The 25978-nt window shown below is 39.5% G+C and overlaps 1 protein-coding gene across 8 annotated transcripts in view; it reads left to right on the top strand.

Annotated features, from left to right (window-relative positions):
* SIPA1L1 (signal induced proliferation associated 1 like 1) overlaps positions 1–25978 on the top strand; it is a 392555-nt gene that overhangs the window by 217150 nt on the left and 149427 nt on the right. For all 8 annotated transcript variants that reach the window (XM_081116818.1, XM_081116817.1, XM_081116822.1 and 5 more), the window contains one exon: positions 9242–9304. The gene's annotated coding sequence lies outside the window, so the exon portion shown is untranslated. The remainder of the gene's footprint in view (positions 1–9241; positions 9305–25978) is intronic.

Here is a 25978-nt window from a genome sequence, read left to right on the forward strand (position 1 = left end):
GGGAAAAGCTTTTCGTGGATTAAGGAAGATTTGAACATGTTTATGGGTGGAAGGGAAGAGGCCGAGGGAGAGGATAATGGACAGAGCTGTGTGTGTCCACGGGGGATGCGGCCCAGGATGTGGGATCCAGCTGCCACCTCCATGACCCAGTGCTGATCGGCCCTTCATGCTTTTATTTCCCAGTAGTCTTGTTTTAACCCAAAATAATTATTGTCTGTATTTTTGTGGCAGTCACATTTCCTTGAATTCCTTGGGGAACTTTATTATACTTTAAAACGTGTTCTTTGTTTTCCCATATTATTTTTCTCAGGCATTGAATTTGATACTTCTTTCCATGTTGCTGATTTTCCTAGGATGGCTGTGTAGGGGAGGTAAAGCCTTTCCTCTGCCTTGCTAGGGTCTCTGGCTGGCCTGAGAAGTAAGTTGACAACGATTAACAGGAGAATACTCTACACTTAAAACAAACAAACAAACAAACAAACAAACATACAAGGGATCTTTTGCAGGAAAATGAAGACATAAAAAAAGCCAGTTAGGCTTAAGTGTTTATATATTGGTTTGAACAAAGAGTCATCGTTGTGAAAAGGTAAAATCTATGGGACGTTGAAGGAAGATAACACGGTTATTTTTATTTTTATTTTTTTAGGGTTATTTTAAAAAGCTTCATTTGCACCACTTCTCAGCCTCAGCTCCCTCTCGCTGGTGATCAGTGTCCTTTCCCCCAGGTGCAGGGAGAGCATCCTGCACAGGGGAATTTTATCTTTTGTTTTCTGGAAGAAAAGGGAGGTCAGAGTGCCTTAATGCCCCTGTTGTTTTTTAAGTCCTTTAACTAAAAATACTACCCCAAATCCATGTGTTTGAGGGTGTTGTGTTCTAAACCCCTTCAGTTTTTTATCATAGATTTATCTGTAGCAAATGATGTAATCAAAAGGTTGGACTCAGTGTTGTAGAGATTCCGCTCGCTGGAGCGCCTGTGGCCTTTGATTCACAGGAGCCGTGCCAGGTGGGCAAGCCATATTGGGAGGGTGGGTTTTCTCATACGATGTGTGGGCTCCTTGCCCTCTCAGAGCAGGTAAACTGTAAGTTGTACGTTATCTGAAACATTGTGCATTTTCCTAGTCCTGAGGATCACTCTGGTATTTCAGTCTAGGGGCCGATGTACCCATATCTTCTTATAGAGAGAGAAGGGACTGACGTGGGTGTCATGTTCTTTCATTACTGGGTTCATCATCCGCGGTCTGTTGCTTCTAGAATATGCTGGCACAGTTTCAAGTCTTTCATAGGTTCTGCCAGGAACATGGTTTTGGAGATCTAGCTTCTTATTTCTAAGGGGTTTCTGGTCTTTCAAATCTATTGAGCTTTGTCTTCAACCTATATGCTTTCCATTTCTTAGATTTTCTCACTCCTCTGGTCTGTTGATGTCACCTGTACTGGGATTTCCTGTACTTCTGTGAATTTATGTATATTTTTATATTTCTTATTAAATTTATTAAAATAGGAGGAAGGAAAAAAGGTAAATCTATGGGGTGTTAACGGATGTTAACAGTTTTGACCCAGAAATCTTTTCTTTTTATACAATTTTGCTTTTTCTATTTCTGCTCATGCTGTTTCCATTTACTCCCCTCTCTGTATATACAGAACTCAAATATAATTTGCCATTTACTTTTAAATATATATATATATATATAATGTCTTTATTGATTTCAGAGAGAGAAAGGGAAAGAGAGAGACAGAAACATCAATGATGAGAGAGTCGTCATTGATTGGCTGCCTCCTGCATGCCCCCTGCTGGGGATCGAGCCTCCAACCCGGACATGTGCCCTGACCCAGAATCAAACCAGAATCTTCTGGATCTTAGGTCGATGCTCAACCACTGAGCCATGCCCAGCCGGGCACCACTTACTTTTGATACGGCTATGACATTGCTCATGAGGTTTCTTGGCTTGAAGTGGTTTTGCTTTGTTGGTCGGCCTGGGAAATACTATTAGGGAATCATAGAGCTCAGTAGCTCAAGTCAAGGCCTACATTTAAAATTGGGATCCACTGCTACTAGGTAGCTGTGTCACCTTGTGGAATTATGTCTGTAGCTCTTCTGTCCCTTCTGAGAATTATGGATAAGAGTAGCATCTGCCACATAATACTGTTGTGAACAATCAGATGGGGTAGGCAAGGTAAGGCACCTGGGACATAGTAAGTCCTGAAACACTGTTAGCTTGAAAAGCTTAGATGAGTAAGTTCTTACCTGGACAGCTCTACTCAGGTTTGGCATTCTCTGCTTGATTTCCTTCCAGCCCTCCTCCCCCTTTCCCAGACCCCAAGTTAGAACTAATGTTACCCTGCTCCTCCCTCAGCATTTTTAAAACTCTGATACTGTAGTGCACATCTCACAGTTTACTTTTGTTTTAGTTAGTTGGGTGTATCTCAGTCATTAGGTATGGTCTTTTGGTAAGCTCGTGATACCTTTGTTTCCTCAGGTAAATTGAATTAAATTAAGGCATTTCTTTCCTTGTATGACTTTAAAAACCTTCGAAACTCACAGTGGGATTCCCATTTTGCTTATTGTATCAATCCAGGTTCTCTAGAGAAACAGAACCAGTAGAAATACATAAGTTGATGCTCAAGTCTTGAAGCAGAATTTCTTCTTTAGGAAACCTTAGTCTTTGAGATTAAGGCCTTCAACTGATTGGATGAGGCCCACCCACATTATTGAGGATAATCTCCTTTAAAAGTCAACTGATTGTAGCTGTTAATTACATCTACAGAATACCTTCACAGCAACACCTACATTAGTATTTGATTAACTGAGTACTATAGCCTAGCCAAGTTAACATATAAAACTAACCATCACACCTAGTGTGTAGGCTTAACCAATGTAGACACTATCTGATTGCTTAAATTTTATATCAGTAAATTTGAGGCCATAGATACTGACATCATCAAACACCCAATTGAATATTCATGCATCAAGTTCTTAACAAAGTTGTTTTTAGTAACAGTAAAGCATGCACGGTGATAGTGAGGTCTGTGCGTATTTATCCAGCTTGTCTGAGAGAATGTTCTCCCCATTCTGAGTAAATATGACAGTTGTGATTTGAGCCTGTTTCCTTCGTGCTTATTTTTAGTGAAAAGATCTGTTGGCTGAATTTCAAAAATTTCGTAAAGAACCTGGTTATTTAGAATTCAAGCCAAATGCACAGTTGTTACTGTAGAGGGGAAAGCAAACACTGCCTTCTGATTATTCAGTGTGCTCTGGAAAAAAAAAGATGGAGAATTCATGTAGCAAAATTATGGCTTAATAAATCCAATGACTGTTAGACTGATACATGTAGTACATACCCTTGAGAGTGAAAACTAATGGTTTCTCCTGACACATCTCTAGTGTATTCCGTTGTAGTTCATTCTTTCTGTTAACATGTATAATTGCTTCTTACATAAGTGAAGATTGTCACCTCTGCTTAAAATAGTAATCTGTTCTATGGACCATGGAACTGCTCTTTTTAAAGTAGTGGTGTTAGAAAGCAAACAAAATGAATTAGAGCTGAATCAGCTAGAACTGTCACTTGAAGTCTTTATGTAATTTACCACCTGTTGTAAAGATTTTGTACATGAGGTCGCGGTTCGATTCCCGGTCGGGGCACATGCCCGGGTTGTGGGTTCCATCTCTAGTAGGGGGCATGCAGGAGGCAGCCAATCAATGACTCTCCCATCATTGATGTTTCTATCTCTCTTTCCCTCTCCCTTCCTTTCTCTGAAATCAATAAAGTTATATTAAAAAAAAAAATTTTGTACATGCTCACACCCATATAAAATGTGGACCATAATACTCTAAATTATGAACACTATTCTATAACATTTAAAATCAAGAAAAATAGATGGTATCTTTGCTGCGAAATTTAAATACATAACTTGTGCTTTCCCCAGTTGTTAAAATTTGTCAACCTTATATGCTGAAGAACCTTTTGCTTTGTGGTGGTTAGTTGGCTCCTGAGTGTACTTTATTCTCACCTTGACCATGTCAGTTAGTTTAGCAAATGGTGACACTGCTGCTGAGCACTGTCAGAGGATCGGCTGCGCACAATTCTGCTCATTTAAGTGTTTTGTTTTTAAACTGCTTGTACTGATTTGAGAAGTTGTTTAATTTTTTGGTAGAAAGTTTATATATATAATTTTTTGGTAGGAAATATAATATATATAATTTTATCTCTATATAAAAATATATTCTCAAATGAATCCATAGTCAAATTGGTATGAGTCTGAGAGAAGCAATCACACCTGTTGTGGTTGCCAACTAACAAAATAACAGATTTTTTTACGTCTTTTCTTTAAGTACTTTATTTCTTTTGAAAGCCACAGTGTGGATGATGCTTTTTCAAGTGTTGTACTTAGACTTTGGGGATTTAAGTACCCTTTTTCCAAAATAGCAAACAAGAACTGCAGTTTTGTTTTGTTTAACCTGGTGTTTGGCTCAGTATTATGCTCAAAGCTACGGGGAATTATGTTATTATCTCTTGGAGGACTTATTTTTCTGTGTTTTGGAAACATCCACAATACTGAGCACAAAACTGTGGGAAGCTGTTAATGACTATTAGGTGGTGTTCACCCAGCCTTCAGTGAGCTTGTCATCTAATATTTAAAAATTTAGTTTATAACTAATTTCTTTTTCTTTTTTAATCTTCACCCAAGGATATTTTTCCCATTGCTTTTCAGAGAGAGTGGAAGGGAGGGAGAGAGAGAGAGAAACATCGATGTGAGAGAGACATATCTATTGGTTACCTCCTGCAGGGCTGAGTTACATGCATTTGGCCAGAATCATACCTGAGACCCTTCAGTCTGAGGGCTGACACTGTAACCACTGAGCAAACCAGCTAGGGCTATAACTAATTTCTTTCTGAAAAAATATTTTGGAATATGGTCCCCTTGGATTTTTCCACACTTGCATTTAGTGTCAGAGTTCGCCGATTTTGCTGCAAACCACATTTGGCTTCCCTGTTCTCCTACACCTATCTATCATCTGTGGAAATATATTAAAAACCCTGCTATCTCTGGTTCAAGTCCAACGCCATAGAGGTCATTCTGGCCTTTCCCTTTGTTTTGTCTCTAGCCTCAAAGTACATGGTCAGGATACTGGTTTCCAACGTGATTGGTTACTTCTGCACTCCCAAAAGTGTCGTGATGTTGTACGTTTGAAACACAGTCCATTTGTTACTGACTGTGTTTCATTTTGAGTTAACCCCATATACTAGTTGATTTTAATTATTTAATTTTTAAATTTTGTGCAACATTCCCATGGCTATAAATGTCAAAACTACAGACGTATCTGGAGAATGGTCACTTCCCCTCTGTTCCTTGTGTTCTGTTCTCATTCCCCTAATTCTTACCCCAGTGGCTCCATAATGCCTCTGAGATAAAATTCAGACTTAGTGTAACTGACAGGCCCGTCTGTCATCTCAGCTTTAGCATGTCCTTGCACACCCTGTTCTGGCCACCTTGGATGGCTTGTTACTCCTCAGGCTCGACTGGCTTATTCACGCCTTCGAGACTTTGGTCATTCTCTTTCCGCTCAGAACGATGCTCTAGTTCCTCTTACCTGGCTCGTTTTAATTATTCAAAACCTATTTTAACTCTTCCCTACTAAATGAAGACTTCCTTTCCTTACCCTCCTCTTCCCACCTGCATTTCACTCCTCTGACATTTAATAATTCTCTCCTCTTAATTTATAGCTCCGTAGCACTTGTAATATTGTGTAACTTTTATGGCATTTAACTTAAATTATTGCTGCATAGGCTTATCTTTGCATCTAGTTCATTTTCTCACACATATCAGTTAAGCTGTGAATGCAATATAGTGAATGGATTTCAGTTCCTTTATTTTTCCTTTACTCCTTTGCTCTTCATTTCACTCATGATATAAGCTCATATAGAATGTGAATCCGTATAATGTGATGCCCTCGATTTTTTTGTTCCTAGAATTTTCATAATCTGTCCCTCTCCTAATATATTTGGGCACAACCCTGCTAACTGAATGGCTTCCTGTGATCCCTGGAAAGTTACAGTATTCAGTTACATTCTAGACGCGGTATAGAGGGACAAGATGGCATCAAGAGGGACAAGGTGGTTTAAAATATGCAGACCTAGAAAGCCAAGACTGTTTTATCTGTCAGGGTTGCTTCCTCGCCGGAAAAGCTGAAACTTCCTGCCCACTTATCTGTTAGATTGGAAGAAATTGTGCTACTGGAGACAGATCCCTTCAACAGTCTTTTAAGAACCCCAGTCAGCTTTTAAAATGCCATTATTTTTGTCCAAAAGGCAAGTTCAGTGACCTTCCAAATTGTGTTTCTAAGCTGTTTTTGTTACCCTCTTTCTGTATAGATTATTCAGCAGATTATGTTAAAATGCAGGGGCTTATTTCCACCAGTCCCTGTGCCCACCATCTGTTACTTTCCTCGCTCTCTTTGGATCATGTTCTGCTCCTGACGCTCCTGTGTGTTCCATCTGATCATAGCTCCCTCCCCACAGTCCTACCTGGAACTCAGAACAGAGGTTTAGTTGCAGTGCAGACATCACATTAAGTAAAGGGCGGCTTCATGGCTGTGCTTTGTGAAGGCACAGGGCTTGTAGGTGCATCAGTGTTGATGTCCAGGGAGAGTGAACTACCGGAAAGCATCTACTTACAGAATTGACCTGCATTCTTTGTTTATGAAAAAACTTAAAGTATTTTACTTTTTTATCCAAGTGTAACCTGTATAAAGACAAGTGAGTCATTAGTGAACACTTGGATGAATTTTCCCATATTGAATATAATCATGGAACCATCATTCAGATCAGCGAATCCAGTGTCACTAGCCAGCCAAAATTCCCCCTTCTACCTCCTCCTGGGCTTTACTATCCCCCCATAGTAGAAGGTAACTACTCTCCTGACTTAAATAGTTTTACCTATTTTTGAACTTTATAAAGTGGCATTATACAGTATATTTTCTCCTATGTCTGGCTTCTTTGTTTCAACATGTTTGTGAGATTCATTTGTGTTGTTACATTAGTTATAGTTCAATTATATTCGTTACTATATAGCAAACTATATAGCAATCAAACTACAGCCCCTGCTGGCTGCCTGTTTGAAAATAAGGTTTTGTTGGAACACAGCCACACTCATTTACATATTGTTGGGGGCTGTTTTCCCACTCCAAAGGCAGAGTTGAGTAGTTCAACTGGGCACAGAGACCTCATGGCCTGCAAAGCCAAAAATACTTTCTGGCCCTTTGCAGAAAAAGCTGATTGATCCCTGCCGTATAGTATTCAGTTGTATGACTACTCCACAGTTAATTTGTTACTGAGTTTTGGCTTTGAATATTATTGCATGTGTGTCTGGGACAATGTGTCTGTTATGTGCATTCCTGGTAGGCATTTCCCTAGGAGTGGAGTTGCTGGGCCACACTGTATATTTATATGCTGCCTTATTAGATATTGCTGAACAGTTTTCCAGTCCACACTCCCACCAGCAGTGTATGAGAGCTGAATTGCTCTGGATCCTAAGAGCTCGTGTCCTCAGAGTTTTGTTTTTAGTTATTTTGATCCATATGTAATTTTATGTCACTGTGGTTTTAATGTGTATTTCTTTGGTAATGATTGAGGTTGAGCACCTTTTCGTATGTTTATTGACAGCTTGGATATCTTGTTTGGGTGGCCTGTCTTTTTCATATTGCTTTATGTGAATTCTTGATGTATTCTGCATGAGTTCTTTGGAGGATATATGTATTGAAAATATCTTTTTTCATTCTGAGACTTGTGCCTTTATTTTTTTATGGTGTTTTTATCTTTATATTTTTCTGAACCGGAAGGGGATTAGGATATACTGCCCCAAAATGTGCCAATGGTGGCATATTTCGAACTGAAGGAAACTGAGAAATAGCAAACACAGGAAGAACTCTCTGTCTTCCCTCTATCTTCAGGAAAGCAGGGTAAATTTCATTTTTTAAAGGTGCACCCATCTTCCAAGGAAGAGGAGAATGATTTTTATCACCAGAAACCGAGTCTGCATAACAAATCTTAACTAACCATCTCTTACCTACTGTATGTTTCCTAGTCATCTTTCTACAATGTGTCGTCCTTAGGAATCCAAACCTTTTCCTTCGTGTAGTCACTTCTCTATAAAACTTATTGCCCTTTGGTAAAATGGTATTGCCCTTTGGTCCCTGAGTCTAACTACCTCTTTGGGTTTTTACTTCTTTTCTGTGATATCCTCATGCATGTAAAAATATTAACAGCAATAAAGAAACATATTCCTTTTTTCCTATTAATTTCTCTTTGTCGGTTTAGTTTGCATGCCCTCAGGAACTGAACTTGAGAGGGTAGAGGAGGTTTTCCCTCCCGACAGACTGTAACTGATGCCAACAGTATGGCTGAATCTTTCATACATGGGGGCAAGTGAAACAGGACATGGTATTTGTAGATACACGGACAGCAGCTGTCCTTGGCCTTGTCAAGGCACACTGTCCCCAGGAAACACCACAGCATCAGTCGATTCTTAAGTATCTAAGTCGTGCTTAATCAAGAGTGTGGGTTGCTATATTGTTATTTGTCCTGGGGTCTGAGTAGAGACAAAACTTTTGTCTTTCGCTTAGGAATATTAAAAGCCATTCCAAGGCCTTAGAGTCTCCAGTTCTATGGGTGTGTTTTTTTAGTATTCCATATCCATGCCGAATAGTCAAAGAGATTTTATTAAGATGCAGTGTAAAATATTTGAATCAGATGTGTGTATTTTTTTGAGAACTATAATTTCTTCGGATCCCTGAGTTTAGAAATTTAGAATTTAAAGCTGATTTACCTAACTTTAGGATGCACCAAATTGAATAGAATAGATGTGTGTTTTAGGGTTAGACTACATGATTTTGAGGTCAATTTAATAGTTCTCTTTTTGTTTAAATTTTATAAATAGCATTCCAGGACAATATTACTTGATTAAAATGTATTTATTTATTTAATTTTTTTGGTGGTCAGATCTACAATAAGTGCAGATGATTTGAACTGGAAAATATTTAGAGATACTCTGATACTACAGATATTTACTCTTACTTCTGATTTAAGTGCAGCCGCTTACTTTAAAAAGGCTGGTTTGCTTCTTTCAGAAAAAAAGATAAAACTTTGGTTATACAACTGTTTTATTTTAGTAAAATTCCTTGTGTACTTAACTTTTTTAAAAAAATTTTAAACTATCTTTAACTTTTCATTTTTTTTTTTTTTTCCAGGTTACACATTATTACTGTGGATGCTAACTGTCTAAATTTCTGTAGCCATGGCACGAGACTATAGTAAGTACTATACCATACTTCCTATGATGTACCTGCTTTAAAAGGTGTTGATTTTGTCTTTAAATTTTATATTAGAGCAGTGGAAATATAGAAGAAATGTTTTTAAAATCTACTTTTCTCAAAGGGATCAATTCATTTGATCATCTGCTTCTTGAGTCTTTAGCCGTATATACAGATACATATCATAATAGTGATAAACACAGTCTTGCTCAGGCTACTCCCTGTAAATACTAGCAGAATGGATATTAGGGTTGGAGCCATATCATGTATCCAGTTGATCCCAGGTCACGGAGTTGAGAAACTGCCTGCAGCTCCAGGGTGAGCCCAGTGATGAGGGGCAGTCCTATCCCTGCTTTGTCCATGATCATGGACAAGACATCAGCTAGGGTTGGGCATTACCTGGTCAGAGGCATGGTTTCAGGAATGGTCCAGTAGTCCTGTTCTAGCCTATGAGACTCCAAGGTAGGTTTGCCAGGAGCTTCTGGCAGAAGTCTTCTAATGAATAGAGCTACAGGAAGAACCTGCATTTCTCTCCTTCTGGATCTTGTTTTGTGCCAGCGTGAGGTCTGGTATGTCTGCAGCCTGAGCAAGAAGCCACACAGGGCGGAGGGCAGAGAAGCCAGCCCTGGAGCCTGTCTCCTCCAGAAGTCCAAGCGTTTGAGCCAGTGCATTTCCTTTCTGTCGAAGCCAGTTTGTGTCAGGAGCCAAAACATCCCAAGTGATTCACTTAATCTCTATTTCATTTTTAGTCATCCATTAGTTTCTCCCTGGGGAATGTTGAGAGTAATTGCAAAGTGATGCAAAATGGTCCCGTTACCTTAAATTGGCAGAGCGTCTTCACACTTAACAGTTAACAGGTAAGGATTTGTAGTCAAAGACAGGGAATAAAATATATCGCTTTTTGATCCCCCCCTCCGTGAAGGTTTTGCCTTTTAATCAACCCACTTGGGCCGTGAATGCTAAGAAGGGTCTTGGACTACTGGCCTGGCCTGAAAATCATCCCCTTGTATAGGTGTGTGTGTGTGGGGGGGGGCGGGCGGTGTGGACCTGTTCTTATAACAGTCTGTACCCAAACTTCTGATTCCTCATTTGCTTTTCAAATGTTAATATGAATATTCTGACTATGAAAACTACATAAGGAGTAATGTAACAAATACCCATAAGTGCCCTCCCACAACACGCTAGAGAAATGGAATGTTTCCAGTTCTCTGGAACGTTAAACACCTAGGCTAACCCTCCCTAACCCCAGTGCGCCCTGCGCCTCCAAAGAACCTCTGTCCTGCTTTTGGTCTTTACTCTCTTCCTGCCTTTGTTTGTCCTTTTACCACACATGTGTAGTAGGAATTTTACATGCTCTTTAACCTCAGGCAATGTAGATGCTGTGTATATTTGTTGTTGAAAATCTCAGTTTAGAATAAATTCGGAATCACGGAGAGAGGCTATAAATTTGTTCTTGGATACTTGTCCAAAGATTGATTACTAGGCGCCCTAGTGATCTGTACTTTTAAGTGTTCGATGAGTTTAATGAACGTGCTGACAGCCTTTTATCTCCTCTTCTGGAATCTGGTGCTTGGTCACCTGCTGAGTTCACTTCTGTACCTGGTTCTGCATCCCTGTGCAGGCTTGGCACATGCAGGACACTTTTAGACCAACTGTGTCACCATTGAGCTTTTCAGAATGTGTCGGTTGCCTTGTGGTTTAAATAGCTCTGTTCACCCTGTGGTCAGTGTACTTGCTTTCAGCAAACTTAGGTAAATCTGCATTTTTCTGTACTCTGACAATTAGCCGTCACACCTACAGAAATTACTTCTGTGCTTTCTAAATTTGTCAGTTTGCCCCTTGTGCTGGTAGCATCAGTTATAAAAGAGGCACCCACTCCTATGAATAGACTGTGCAGCATGGTGCCTGGAAACAGTACTGTGGGGGAGGAAGGAATAATTTTACTTCCACCCTTCTAAGCTTTTCTGGCTAGACTAATAATCAAGTTACCAAAGCAAACACTGTCCAGCCAGTGAAGTCTCTTGGCTGGCTGCCAAACCCTTTTAAGTTCTTCTGGCTGGACTAATTAATTAACATGAGACAGATTAACAGGAGATGGTAACCAAATTTATTATGTATGTACATACAGGGTCTCCATATGAATGTGAGACCTGAGGACAGATCAGACCGTTAAGGCTTAGATGCCATCTTAGGGGTGGAGTGGGGGTGGGGTTGTAGTTTGGGACTTTAAAGGGCAGGAAAGTAATTCACATGGAGATAGAAAAGCAAACATTTGGTAAGTAAATGTTTGCTGGACCATCCTTAACGGGACACAGAGAACTTTGATCAAAAGGGCCTTGCTAGGTTTCTCCCTATCACTAGTTTATATTAAACTGTAGTTATCTATGATGATATCTCCCTTCCTGAAGCAAGTCCTCTATCTAAATTCTTTTAGGCAGTTAGGGGGAAGGTCAGAGGTTTTTATCTGAGTCTTCTGTTCCTTAAAAAATAACCAGTTTAAAATACTCAATATCCCAAAAGACATTTTAGGTTGGCCAAACTCTGCTTTCCCTCAGTATCTCAGGCACTTTCGAACCTCAGAAATCTTTGCTGTGTTGCTGTTTCCTTTTGTGCCCCAATGTGAGCCTTGGAGATAATTTTGTATCATTCTTGTGTGAAATGTATCTTAAGTCATTTAATTTTTCCACACAGAAAACTTTTTTTTTTTTTTTTTTTTTGCCGTTGGAGGAATCTTATTACCCCTTGTTCTTGTTTGGAATGTTGTTGTTGGAACTGGAAACTGAATACAGTGTAGTCATTTCCACTTAGATATCATTAATTCTTTCAGTTGGAGAACATAATTACTGATAAAGTACCAGAGAAAGATTGATGACAATCAAAAGAGGATTTCTTTCTTTTTTTCAGGGTATCTTTGCTTAAAAGTTTAACATATGGACAAAAAGCAAACTCAAAAGATTTTTACCCCTTAATTCATATAGATTGTATCCATATTACAGGAAGGAAAACAGTAACATCTTTTGTTGAAATCAAACTAAGGTTTTTGTGCCTTGTGCATGCATTTTTTTTCCCCCCCTTTGGCTGTTAAAGGAATGGATTCTTTTAATTTTATTTAAATGTAACTAAGGTTTTTTTTTTGTCAGTGTGGATCCAGGATCTTAAATTAAAATGTTGCCATTGTTAGAAGATTATAGTCATCAAGTTGAAACACCTAATCAATGAGGCCCCTGTGAAAAGAGCTGCTAAATCTCTCCCCTTGGGAATATGGTCAATGTTCAAGATAGTATGTCATTTTGTACATCGGGCCAAATACAGACACAAGAAATGCAAGATACTTAAGCTAAAAACCCTGTAATATGTCTTACATTCTTTTTCTTTTTTTAAAAACTTTAGTGTTATGGGCACTTTTAAAGGGAAAAGGCCTATTGAAAATTTTCTTTAAAAAAATTAATTCAAAGGCGCTGGTCCAGTAGCTCAGTTGGTTAGTGTCATCCTGATACACCAAGGTTGTGGGTTCGATCTCCAGTTGGGGCACATATAAGAAGCAACCAGCAAATGCATAAATGAGTGGAACAATAAATCAGTGTTTTTCTCTGTCTCTCAAAAAAAAGAAAAATCAATTCAGTAAACTGATTTTTTTGTTTTTTGTGGAATGACGTCTTCTTATTTATTTTCTACATAAAGGGATTTGTAGACTTGGCTTGTTTTGATACCTCAGAATGAAGTGGTGCCTTTGTGGGGGATGCCCACTGGGCTGAGGGAGCGTGTAGACAGTGACTCAGATCTGTAATTAGGTCCTGCTCTCCGCACCCTTGTTGACTTGAAAGCGCTGGCCATAGACCATTTAGTCTGGGAAAGCAATATATGAATCATCTGAATTGGCACAAATTATCTGGAATGCTATTAAATGTTTTCTTCTCTCTATTCTGATTGAGGGAATTAGAAAGGGAGACTTGTTCTTTGACTTTTAAAATATTTTAGAGGGTAAGTGTACATCTTTGGAAGCGCACGTCTTTCCTAGATGGAATGCAGAGCAGAAAAAAGGGGCATCTGTAGTACTCTCTACAATACAGATTAAAAAATGAAAGAATGCAAAGTAGAACATCGGACGTCTATAAGCAGTGCCGATTTTGCGATCCTATGTTACAACATTCCTCCACACCTTATAGCCTTTTCTTTGTGAAGACGGTGGTAACTGTTGCTTGTCTTCTAGCTCTAGTCTCCCCCCCATGTCTCTCAGAAAGGGAAGTCCAGGGGCTCTCTTGCTGCCTGGAGCCTCAGCTGAACCCTCACAGCACATTGGAGGTAGGAGGAGATTCTAGAAGCTTATGTGGTATTTGTTCTGCTTACTCGAACGTGTCCTACTCATTCTCTCGTAGTTAGGGTGGAATTTCCATGTGCTTTTCTTCCCTTTCTCAAAATCATGGGTCCCCAGATGTACTGAGACCTAGTAGGCACCTGGCAGTGAAGTGAATGAGAGTCATTTTGTTGTCTTTATTAAATCGTAACTTGACTTTGTTTCCATTTACTTTATAACAAAAACTTTAAGCATATTCATTCTGAAGTGGAGGGCATTTATAAGTCATTTAGGAGTAAAGATAAGATAAAGACTGTCGTTAGATAGAAAGTAAACCTTTTAATTAGTTGTTTTTTTCCTTTTGGGTTTTCTCTGATGGTGCATTAAGGATCCTGCCTAGTACTTACAATCTTACTGTGTCTGCTTGAAAGAGAAAAAAACAAGCAGATTTATCCTGTCCGCAGCAAATGCACCAGACTTTCAACTGGTAATGTGATTTGACTTTTTAATCCGTGGATAAATGTTTATTTTCATACTGGAGTATGTGGGGGTGGGCGTGGCGGAGGAATGCATCTTTTGACGGGAAGGAAAAGAAAGCCATAGCTTGCTGTGTAATTTTGTGTTTTGCAGGCGTGGGTAGATGTGCACGAGCATGTGAATTAGGTTGTCTTCCCCTGTGGCCTTGCTGTGTGTTAGACATTGTCGTGTTTGCTTTGGAGTCGTTAAGAATCAGGCACTCAGACTAATATTGTTAGCACATCTGCCCAGTTCAGTTGCAAGATTTTAGAGTGAGCCTCTAAGAAACTGATGGGTAAAGTATTTCATATCAGTGAATACCTTGCTAAAGTTCCTTATTTCACAGTTAGTTAAGCTCTCTTCCCTGATATAAATCACCAAGACCTTCCTATTAGCTATTTAGGCTGTGTTAGTAAAGGCTGCCTGTGTTCTAAGAACTGGGATCCTGTTTGTGGTAAGGACTTTAGTGCCCAATTAACCTTTTCACTTAGTCTCTCTTTGCAATTAGGAGCCAAGAGACCATGCTTCAGGACCAAGTACAAATCACCCAGTCTTATTATCCTTAGTTTGCATATTGTGTAAATAATTGGGTCATTAACCAACACCTATACAGAGGGGTGCAAAAAAGGTTTACCTTTAGTGGCAATGTAACGTCACTTTACGGCTTCTGGATTAGGATTACTTTGTGTGAACTATTTCTCCCATGGCAGCGAGTATCTGTTGTTAACAGGTGCAGTGATTGTCAGACCTCAAGTCAAGAATTCTGAGGTTCTAATTGAGTGTAAAAATATCTACGGGAGTTTCATGTTTGACTTATCCCCTCAGTAGATACCTTCCGACTTTGTGGAAATGGAATCTCAGTTTTCTGAATGAATGCTAATCTCTGATGAAAGCTTCCCACCCTTACTTATTTTTTAAAATTCTTCTCAAACCAATTAAATAGCATTAGTCTGGTCTGTAGGGTTACTTGACTGCCCCTCTGTAATCTGAAAAGCTCTGATAAACAGTGTGTGAAGATAGACCAGCTGTCTCTATTTCTGTCTGAAAGTTGGCCCCATCCCTAAAATTTGATATCTCCATTGTATTGTTACATAGCAGCCTCATTTTAAAGGTGGAAACACCAGTGTATATCCATTCACTCTTCAAGAGTGCAGAGCTGCTTGTTGTATAGAATTCAGGTCAAGTCCAGCATTCATCGTCGCTATAATTTAATCCTTTAATTGTATTTTGCTGATCGTTTGGAATAACATCCATTCTGTTGTATTTGTTTGAAACATCAAGAAAATCCCAGTTAACACTCTGTTTACCAGCAGAACAACTTCTTTAAAAATAATACATACTTGTGAAAATGTAGGAAAGCAGATAAACATAAAGATGAAGATAAACACCATCTGTAATTTTACCATCCAGAGTAGCTATTATTAACATTGGCCAGTAATGTGTTCTCACAGAACACAGAGCATTTCATTAAGAAAGGGGAAAACACCTCACACCAATTATTGATAACGGGCTGACCAAAGGTGATGGCAGCCAGGAACTCTTAAATACTTATGTGGTGTGTGTTCAAGTTCCTATCTTGTAACTTACAAGTATTTATTTCTATAGATTGTGACCATCTCATCATCGGATAAGGAGAGAATCTCTTTGAAGAGCAGCTGGGCTCTGGCTTATTCTGTTAACTTTTGTTTGTGATGATTCCTAAGGAGAGATTTCCTTGTGTCGAGTGTGTTTCTCTATGAGGGTGTGAAGTTTTTTTGTTTTTGTTATTTAAGTGAGAGAGTCTTGTAGAATAAGCAGCTATATAGAAAGAGTAGAAGAATAATACACCTATGAGAGAAATGTCTTCTGTTCCCCTAATAGAAAGACAGGAGAGGAAAGTCAAGTGACCAAAGGCTGCACGTGGTAATCCTCAAGGGGTGATTGTAGGACAGATCCCTGCTGGATTTTTTTTTTTTTTTAAATATGGCATATGTGTCCTCAGCCACATTCTCTCTCATGCTTTTGCTCTTTGCTCCCTCCGCTGTGCTGGAGCAGCTCCGTATAACTTAGTAGTGCAACCCTGCAACACTTACAGAATTCTGCAGCACTTCCAGAACTCTGCAACACTTACAGAACTCTGCAACACTTTCAGGATTCTGCCCTAACTCAAGATCTCTGACTATCCCTCTCCATGCTTCCGTTTACAATAACCTGGGTTATTGTCTGGTTTTCAAATCATCGCACCACAGAGACTCATACAACAGACATCGCCCTGGATCTGGAAGTATTTGTCCTTTGTGGTGTTTTGATAGTTTCTGAGCATTTGTTTGTGGTCTTCCTTCTCTGAGGCTCAGAATAACTTGATGAGCCATAGCCCACGAGGCTTCCAAGGGGCTTCTTTTGTCTGTCCCTAAGAGAGGCATTCTCACTGAGCAGTGACACACTGCAACCCGCTGGCCAGCAGCGACCCCCACAGCTTCTTGTCCTGAAGCCATTGTGGTGTACACAGAGCAAGTGGTGAGAGCTTTGTCTTCTGTTCTCTCTTCCAAGTAGAGAGTGCCAGAGTTGTTTTAAAGGAAGTCTGCATTTTGTGGTATCATTCAGTGTTGGTGCTGTGTTCGGTTAGATTTTTGCCTGGAATTCTTTGGGAAACTCCACTCCTGGGAGAAAGTGAGGATTTTTAAAAGAATGTGTTTCAGCAGCTATTAATATTATAAAGCAAGAACACAGCGCTGTCTTTGAAGATTCTTTGGCTCTACAGCAGCCACTTGCTGGATTTCACTTTTATGACTGCAGTCCCTTCCACTGAGAGACCAGTCAAATTATATTAGGCAAATACTGCTAAGTGTTAGATTAATTTATAAGTTTGTATTGTTGTATTGAGTTCTGGAAAACACTCGGACTTTGAGCAAATTGGTGTCCTAATATGGTTTTTTTAATTTTTATTTTTGTTTAAAGTATTACAGATGTCCCTTTTTCTCCCCACTCCCCAGTCACTCTCCCCACCATTGTCTGTGTCCTTGGGTTGTGCATATATGCATATGAATTCTTTGGTTACTCTCTCCCCCTTCACCCCCCCGCCTCCCTCCATCCTTCTGACATTCGTCAGTCTCAACTATGCTTCCATGTCATTGAATCTATTCTGCTTATCAGTTTATTAAGTTCTTTAGATTCCACGTATAAGCAAGATCATGTGATATTTTTCTTTCTCTGCCTGGCTTATTTCACTTAGCATAATATTCTCCAGGACCATCCATACTGTCCCAAAGGGTACGAGATCCTTCTTCTTTACAGCTGCATAGTATTCCATGGTGTAAATGTCCCACAGCTTTTTAATCCACTCATCTACTGATGTGCACTTGGGCTGTTTCCAGATCTTAGCTATTGTAAACTGTGCTATGAACATTGGGGTGCATATATCCTTTCTGATGAATGTTTCAGGATTCTTAGGATACATTCCTAGGAGTGGAATCACTGGGTCAAACGGCAGCTCCATTTTAATTTTTAGAGGAACCTCCATACTGTTTTCCATAGTGGTTGCACCAGACTGCATTCCCACCAGCAGTGTACTAGGGTTCCCCTTTCTCCACACCCTCGCCAGCACATGTCGTTCGTTGATTTGTTGATGGCAGCCATTCTGACAGGTGTGAAGTGATACCTCATTGTGGTTTTAATTTGCATCTCTCTGATGATTAGCGACGTCGAGCATTTTCTCATGTGTCTCTTGGCCATCCGTATGTCCTCTTTGGAGAAGTGTCTATTTAAGTCCTTTGCCCATTTCTTAATTGGGTTGTTTGTCCTAATATGTTCTTAGTTTTAAGCACATCAAGTTGAGATTTTTAGTATTTAAGTAAAGAAAGCAAATTTCGATTTGTGTAAAAGTTTTGTCACTAATAATAGTAATCCTATTTTTCCTGTTTTACTAATGAGTAGCTTCATGGGACATTTAGAGTTGGCATAATCATGTTCAGTAGTCCTTAAGTGTTTGTCTTTTTATCCCCACTGCTGGGTTGCGTATTAGTTGGTTTCATTGCTTAGCACTCAGATTTATTACAGGGAGCTATTCTCAGCCAGAAATAAAGAACCCTCTCTATTTATTTATTTGCTACTTGGACTCTTAGCAAGTTACTGTACTCTCGCTCAGTGGGTTACTGATTCTGTGAAATTTGCTACTCAGACGAAAAGACAGGCAGGTTTTTTTGTTTTAGATAAGAATCCAGTGTAATCTCTTTTTGGAGAAGATTTGGGTAAGTCACTTTCAGTTGGTCTCCCAGTCCCCATTCTTGTTCCTTCAAAGTGGACTGCCTTCCCCTCTCTATCTCCATTCCCCGTTTCTATGAAGTGGGGAGGGAGGGAGGGAGGAAAGGGAGGGGGGAGTGTTTGACTTTGTTCCAAGTAGAGGATGAGAATACATTAAGTTCAGGTAAAAAGTGGAGTGGTGGGCCAGATCTGGAAGAAAATTAGAGAGAAAAGAGTTCAAGTGAGAAATTTGTGGTCTAAAAAGTAAGGCACCAAGAAAAACAGCTGAACTGTAATTACTTTAACTGTGCTGTTGATGTTGTTGACCTGAGTCACACAGGCAGCTAACGCTTTCTGACCAAGGCCTGAGGACAACTTCTGAGCAATAGCGAACTTTTCAGGGTTTTTTGTTTTTCAGTTGTAGATGCTCAGTTAATAGAAAGTTGGACTCATTTGTTGATTTGTTAACTGCAGGAAAAGGAAAATGCTTTCTTTCCTTAAAATAGCTGTTGTAATTTTCTTCCAGATGAATGCCTCCTTTATTAATTATGTGAGGAGTGTATGGAATAAGTTGAATACTTTTTTATAAATGGAATATTCTTTCCTATCGTTACACACTAGTATCTCTTTTTCTCAAGAAGAGTGTGAAGTGTGAGAAGTTATTTTCTCTTTGTTTCAAAACAAAAGGGTACATTGCCCCGATTTCCAACCATTCTTCCATTCGATATTTGTGGTACATCAGCCCTCCTTAAATTGGCTGGATTGAAGTGTTGCCATTCTTTGAGAGTCTTGGAGTCCCCCAGGGGTGGTATGAAACCAGAGCTGAAATCCACACTGATTGAGGGATAATCCTCTCACTTGGTCCAGGGGCCGCATTCCTTGGCAAGGAGGCTCCCATCTGTCCTGTTCAGCAGAACGGGATCTGGGCGCCTGAGGTCTTGTCTTCTGCCTTCTCTAGTTTGCTGCCTCAGACCCATCTGTCCTCATTACCAGGTCTCTAAACTTCATTGTCAGGTTCTCTTTCTTCCTACTGTTATAAAGTAGAGGCAGGGTCATGGTGCTTTTTGGAGTTTGTATCTGTTTCCTGGATACAAAAGGGCAAAGTATGCCTATTCCTATAAGTTTCAATGCTCGGAAAACAAACAAACAAAAACAAAACAACAAAGAAAGAAAAGCAAAAGTCTGGTTTCTTAAGTAGTTGCTGCCTTTCTTTTTCAGACCCCTTTTATGGGGCACGTTTGTTGAATGTAAGGCACCACTCATTGTAGTCCTGGAGTGTTGCTTTCAAATCGGGGAGACACCATGGTTTACAAAATAGCTTCTTAGCTGCAGTTTCTCAGCACAAGAGAATATTTTGATTTTGTTAGTTTTTCCCTCCAAGGACAGAGGAGCTACTTTGTTTTTCCTGTGACCTTAATAAGGCTGTGTGGTCCGTTTGGTGCTGGGATGCTCCCATAGGCCTGTGTGGGCTTGGCCCATTTTCCCAAATGAGATTAAAGAATACAAAAATGCTCTCTGACAAACAGTAAGTCATAAATGGGAGTGGGCATTGTTACTATTATTCTCTGCTCAAGTGGCTGACTGTAAATATTCTGTTAAGTTCAGGACCTCCATCTGAGAACCAGCTGCTTTTGACAGTCTTGTTTCCAGGGAAGAGCTATTTTTTGATTAGGCCACTTTTACCTGCTTGGACTTTTTGCAAAAGAAAACAATTTGCACATGGAATAAATGTAGCCTATATCCTATTAAAATGAGTTGGTATTTCACAGTGTTTACAACTAGAGGAGTCACTGCCCTTCGTGTACGGCCACGAGTTTCTGTTGGCAGTGACCATGAAGTTCCTGTGAAAATTAACTGGTTTCTGTAATTACCATTTCAGAGTCTCAGTCTCACTTCTCAGTCAGCGAGATAACTGTTTCTCTGACAGCCAGACCTGTAGCCTTTGTTAAGCTTTTATATAGGACACTGCTTTCTTAGGTGGTTTAACTCTTTGCCCTCAGGCTTTTCAGTTTGTACCAATCAGTGTGAGAGATACTTACCAGAGGGATGTGTGCCCTGGACTAGGAATAGTATAACTCACAAGAAGAATTAAGCGGGGAGGGGGGATTTCTTTCCCTTCTCTCCCAGTGATTAGACAGCAAAACTGCTGTTTAAGTCCCCAAGCCCCTGGGGTAAAGAGATGTTGCTTCTGCTGCAGATGTGATCTGGGCAGGCTCCTCTCCTTGTTCAGTGAGACCATGCCAGGTCGCATTTGGAAACGGACCTGACACCACTTCTCGGGCAGCAGCACCTCATCCCAAATGCTTTTTGCATTTCATAGTAAACCTGTGCCGACTCTGATGGGGGGCTCTGAGAATACCCTGTCCTGGAGATTTGACCTTCCTTGAGGCTGTCCAGTAGTTTACATTGAGGAGCCTCTTGGAGTTGTTTCAAAGCACGAATCGCTCGCTGTCAGCAGCTGGTTCCGCTCAGGGCCGAGTGCTGCCTGTGTTGTAGGCTGCCTGATGAGAGGGGCATTGCCGAGCTCACGCTGTCCTCGCCTTTCCAGTGTAGATCGAAATCAGATTCTGTGAAAGTCTGGGATCAAGCTGACTCCTAGAACTTGTTTTAAGGAATTTTTGTATTTTGTAAAAGTACAGTATTATAGCTGGGGCTAACGAAGAAGCTATTAGTTATCCTAGAAGTGATATCCTTGCTGAATAAGAGAAAGAAGGGCACGAAACTATTATGAGAGAGGCTGAATACTTGAGATTTTGCTCCCCAGCACCTGTTATCAGTTTGGCTCAAAGAAACTCTTATTTCAAAGAAAAAAAGAAAAAAAATGAGATATAGTGGCAATGGAAAAACCAACCCCGATGAAAACATTTTAATTCTTAGGATAGACTTCTTCAGAAGAGAGGTAATGGTTAAACTTATGAGTTATTTAGGCATCTTAAAGTGTTCGATCATCTCAAAAAGAGTACTCAAAGCACAGAGAAAAGAGAGTTGTAGTTTCCACAGCACCCAGACCTGTTCATGCTGATTGGAAGGTAATTTCTTGTCCCTACCTCTAGTGCGCATACTCCATCTGAGGTGAGTTAGCTCCTCTGTTGGACCGCTTATTAAATGTTAACTTCTACCTGTTGGTGAATAAATTAGTGTAGGGAGCATGTTCCATATGGCTAATCTAAGGGTTCTCATGTTTATTAGTCTGTGACATCTCCATCTTAAGGATAAGTAAATAAAGGCCCAAATGCATAGTGATTTGTTCAGAGTAGCAAAACAAGTCATTTAAAGAGCAGGAAACAGATGGGCCCTTGCATACTTTCTGTAAAAGTTAATCCATGTTGACACAATGTATACATCATTCAAAAGAGAGATTTCAGTCTTTTGCCAGATACTCTCTCACTATATTAGGCAAGTATTCTAGCTGCTGCACAGTAATGACTCAGGGTCCTCCTTTCAATACATTTTCCATTGGTTGGCACAAGAATTGAAAAAGACCCAAGGATCAGTGGTAATAGATTGACTACTGGGTCAAGAGAGAGGAAGGAGTCAGACAGTTTTACGGCAAGCTCATGGGTCCAACCTGCGAGAGAATGAACCTGCTTCTGGAACCCAAATACCTTCCCTTCCTCTGTTCTCCATACTTCACTGCATGCTTTATGACGCTTGCTCCTTCCCCAGGTACCCTGCTCATCCTGTCTCTCCTGTGGTCCTCTCACCCTCCCTAGATGCTAATCCTGTAGTCAGCTCATTCCCTTCACTCCTCCCTTCCCCTCTTCAGGCCTTTTCTTTGCCCGTAAATATCCTTCAGCTCTCTTTCGCTCTCCAGCACCCTCCCCAATCCTTCTCATTTTCTCTTGTTTCTAGTATGGGAAAAACATAAAAGTGGAGGAGGGGAAGGATTACTCTGTCACTCTTTTATACCGTTATTCTTTTGTCTTCAAGTTATTTTTTGAGATATGCATAGATCTTAGGTGTTCTTAAGATTTGTGTTTCTAGTTACTGGCTGTTATGAATAAAGTGGCTATAAGCCTTCTTTTCAAGTCATTTTTTGGACATATATTTTCATTTCACTTGGATGAGTACCTAGGAATACAATTATTGGACCTTAGAGTATAGATGTATATTTTACTATATAGGAAACTACCAACTATTTTTCCAAAGTGGTTGTGCCATTTTATACCTGCATCAGCAATTTTTGAGATTCTGGTTTGCTCGGCATTCTTACTAGCATTTGGTATTATCAGTTTTTTGGTTTTTTTTAAAAATTTTGGTCAGTCTGGTGGGGTGAATGTGAAAAGGTATTTCATTGTGATTTTAGTCTGCTTTTCCCTGATGACTAATGATTTGGGGCATCTTTTCGTGGGCTTACTGACCATTCATTTATCTTTTTTTGCATAGTGTCTTTTCAGGTCTTGACTGTTTTTAAAAAATTCATATTGAATTATCCTTTTATTGTTGATTTGTAACATTTTAAATACATAAATTAAAACACATGTTATAGCCCGGCCAGCGTGGCTCAGTGGTTGAGCATTGACCTATGATCCAGGAGATAGCAGTTGGATTCCCAGTCAGGGCACATGCCCTGGTTGATCCCCAGGAGGGGGCGTGCAGGAGGCAGCTGATCAATGACTCTCTCATCATTGATGTTTCTATCTCTCTCTCCCTCTCCCTTTCTCCCTCTGAAATCAATAAAAGTATATTTAAAAAAATATATGTTATATATTTAAATAATAAATACACACACTTAATGGGGCCTCTTGAGCAGAATTTTAATTTTAAGCCTAATTAATCATTTTTTCATGCTTAGTGCTTTATTGTGTATCACCTAAGAAGTCCTTGCCTGTCCATTACTGTCACTATATTTTCCTGTATTTACTTAAAGATGCTCTAGGCTTTTCTCTTTTACATTTAGGTTAATAACCTATCTTTAATTTTTTTGTATATGAAATAAAGTAACTATTGAGGGTTTCCTTTCCTTATGCATACCTAGTACCATTTGTTAAAAATATTTTCCTGTTGATCTGAGTTGGTATTGTGGTTGGAGATCAGTTGACCATATATATCTGTGAGTCCATTTCTACTCTCTGCTGTTCTGCAGGCCTCTATCTTTGTGCTGGTTATACACTGTCTTGAGGGCCGTAGCTTATAAGTTTTGAAATCAAATAATCAAGTCCCCCAGCGTTGTTGGTTTTTTTTGGTTTTGATTGTTTTGACTACTATAGATCTTTTGCATTTTCACATAAATTTTAGAATCAACTTGTCTTTTTTTTCTTTTCATAAAAGGCTTCTAGATTTTGACTGAGATTTCATTGAACCTATTTTTCAATTTTGGAGAATAGACATTTTGATAACACTGAATCTTCTCATCCATAAACCTCTCCACTTAATTTCAGCAGCGTTTTGTAGTTTTCATTATAGAGGTTTTCCACATCTTTCATTAGCTATATTAGATTTTTATGCTCCTGTAAATAATACTGTTTTAAGTTTTCATTTTCAGTTGTTTACTTGCTAGTATAGAGACATACAATTGATTTTTATATATTGACATGTAAAATTTGTAAATTCACTTGGTAGTTCTTACATTGTGTGTGTTTGTGTGTTACAGGGTTGTTGACAGTGGTTTAGAACTTGGGTTCCAAATAATTCTTTGCATTTCAGTGTTAAAGATAGTTTTAAACCAGGGTCTCAACCTCAGAACTCTGGCATCTGAGGCCAGACGATTCTTTGCTGTGGAGGCCGTCTCATTGTAGAAGGTTTGGCAGTGTCTGTGGCCTCTACTCGCTAGATGCCAGCAGCACCCTCCCCACTAAGTTGTGACAACCACAAATGAATGTCTCCAGATACTGCCAAGTGTCCCCTTGAGGGGCAAAATTGAAACATGTTGTTCTAAACGATAATTATGGTTTTTTTCCTATGTTCTTTACATTGGGAAATTAGTAATTTAAGAAATCCAGTGGAAGGCTGTTTTGGCGGGGGAATGTAGCAGATTTTTAAATAGCTATTATAAAGGAAGATTGTTCATCTTACATCAGTACTACGTTATAAGAACCTGTTTTCAATGTGGGCTCCGTACAGCCACAGTAAGCTGTGTGTTAGAAACCCTAAAATGTTCTGAGGGAATTTGTTCCTATATTTTTCGCCCACTCCCATCACTGTGGAGCTGAGCACTCAGACACGGGGCGGGGGGCGGGGGGGGGAGTGAAAACAGTAGTGACAGGGAGGAAAAAATGTTTTCTTCGGCTTGTTTTCTTGTTGTCACTTCTTCCTCACTCCTCAGATAATCGAATAGGATCTTTAATTTGAATGTTTTAAATTGGGCGTCAAGATAGGAGAGGCATGTTTTTCAGGGCAGTTTTTTTCCTGGAATAAGCTGACATAATCTGAGCAGACCTATGAGTTGATAGTCTAAGATAAGGGGAAAGTGTACGAGAACTGTGTAGGGAGGGGCCCTTTTCCCATGGTCTGCTCCCATTTTATAGATTTATGTGCATCGAAGGCCATACTGGATTGCTTAGGACCCCTCTACATCTTATAGAATTTTTTTTCCCATAGGGAAAGCTAATATCAAAATGTGTGTATGCTAGTTTTTAGTCTAGGACTGATTGATTCTTTGAATAAATGCAATTATCAGCTTTTGTAAACTGAGACCTTAGCACAGTGTTATATGTGAAGCATTAACTCGTCACAGATAGCCTGTTGAAGAACTTGAGTCTCTCGTCTCCTTAGTTAGTGGTGGAGATGCTGGAGGTTGGTAGATGCAGCGGGCTTGAACCAATTACTTAATTGCCACAGGAAAGGCAAAAGATGGCTCTGGCTGTCCTTCCTATTTTTCAGGTTGGGGTTTGTATTTGAAATTCATATCCTTACCCACATACTGACTTTAAGCCTTGGCCTCCTGGAGTGGAGCATTCCCATGTACCAAGAATTAATGTCAAACTGGGGGAATTTTTCCCCCCCTAATATTTATGAATGGTGGCTTCTTCTGTTGGTTTCTAGGAACATGTACTCATCATATGCTATTCTATTCAGCAAAGGTAGTTTGAAGGATTCTTGTGTTTAAAATACAGAAGTAATTTTTTTTCTAAATAATGTAATGCCTGTTGATATTAATTATCAATCCAATAATGGTTTCACTGTGCTGAAACCTTCAGACATAAATTTCAGGAAGTTTAGACACCTCATTTCTTTTTAAACAATGTGACTGCTTCCTTTTGCATGAATGAAGATATGATACTGAATTTAGAAGGGATGACCTTAAAGAAAACAATGGAATTTAAACACCAGACTTAAAAATAATTGCAGAGATTAAACAACAGAAATGTTAAAGATTATGCTGCTTTTGCGATACAGACTAATAAGAAAAGATGCTGTTTTCTGTTGCAGCAAGTCTTTCTCTCTCCTTATTAGTCACTGGGGTATGAAACGTGAGGAGACATTCTTTGCATTTTTGTGTAAAACTCCCCAAAAGTGACCCTTTATAAAAAGAGGGTAGTGAGTGCTTTTCTCTATTCATTTGTACGTTGATAAGAACAAAGGTAACAGTTCACACACCACAACATCCTCTAATTTTATTCTTATAAAAGTTCTTTTAGTTGGTTTTTGGGTGTTCCCTTTCTTGGTCTTACACTCCTGCTTTTTATAATATTTTGAGTATAAAC

Source organism: Miniopterus schreibersii, assembly GCF_964146895.1.
Source record: "Miniopterus schreibersii genome assembly, chromosome: 1".
Classification (NCBI taxonomy): domain Eukaryota; kingdom Metazoa; phylum Chordata; class Mammalia; order Chiroptera; family Miniopteridae; genus Miniopterus; species Miniopterus schreibersii.